Here is a 1,450-nt window from a genome sequence, read left to right on the forward strand (position 1 = left end):
GTGAGGAAATAATAGCTGAGGAATCATGCACAAGTGTATCTAAGCAAACATTCCCCATTTCCTGCCCCCCCCCCTCTTGCATCCATCTTCCCAAGCACTCCCAGATATGTGTCCTGAAGGAAAAAAAGCCCACTGACTAACTGATGGGGGTATGGATTTAAGACCCAAAGATGAGTTCTCATCCCACAGCATGCCAGAGATTCTGCAATCCACTGAGAATGTTATTCTGCTATGGATTTTACAAGGAAAATGCTAAATTGGCACAGCGATGGTGCTTAAGGATTTATGATCTAGTAATTCCAGGGGATAGCATGGGTAAGCTACCCCCATTTCTGCAGCCAATAGCACATTAGGAAAATATGTAACTAGTATCACATCCAACAACTTTTGACTGTGAAGGACTTTTTACCAAGGACATGCTTACAAGTGGATAGAATTAGGTGGGACATTAGCACCAAGGCAAAGCAAGGTTAATCTTAACTGATTGGAGATATGCCAAGGTATCTTGAGCACTTTGTCACAATTCTCCTTTGAGATGGGAAAGAGTATAGTATATATAAACTTGTAAGGAAAGACAGTCTAATTGTATTTGAGATGATTTAAATCTTTAGGGACGTTACTTACTTCAGTGGTGTTGGTCTGGATTGCACACTGCCATACTGTGGTGGGCATATCTGCCCAGTTATCTATATATATGCACAAAAAGAGATAATTAAATGATAATTATTAGAAACAGATGGACACTGTTTTCCCATTGAATAATTCCCAGCCAATATATTTCTCAAGGGCAGCTTTGATTTCCTTGTTCCTCATGCTGTAGATGATAGGATTGACTATTGGTGGCACTATGGCATACAGAACAGTCACCATGAGATCCAGACCTGATGGGGAGTTGGATGTGGGCTTCATGTATGCAACCATGCCAGTGAAAATAAGCAAGGAGACCACAATAAGGTGAGGAATACAGGTGGAGAAGGTTTTATGCCGGCCCTGCTTTGAGGGGATTCTCAGTACCAGACTGAAGATCTGAGCATATGATACAATGATGAAACCAAAACAGATCAAAAATAAGCACCCACTAAACACAATAATCCCAATTTCACTGAGATAGGAGTCAGAGCAGGAGAGCTGGAGCAGCTGGGGGACATCACAGAAAAACTTGTTGATGATGTTGGAGTGGCAGAAAGGTAACCGAAAAGTGTTACCAGTGTGCAGTGCAGAGTTGGGGATGGCACTGACCCATGCACTGACTGCCATCTGGACACAAGCCCTCCTCTTCATGATGGTCTCATAGTGCAGTGGTTTGCAGATGGCAATGTATCGATCATATGCCATGATGGTGAGGAAGGCAAAATTGGCTGGAACGAAGAAGAAGAAAAGGAAAACTTGGGCAACGCATCCAGCATAGGATATCAACCTGGTGTTCCACAGGGAATTAGCCATGGATTTG

The sequence above is a fragment of the Alligator sinensis genome, unplaced genomic scaffold (assembly GCF_000455745.1).
Source record: "Alligator sinensis unplaced genomic scaffold, ASM45574v1 scaffold2238_1, whole genome shotgun sequence".
Classification (NCBI taxonomy): Eukaryota; Metazoa; Chordata; order Crocodylia; family Alligatoridae; genus Alligator; species Alligator sinensis.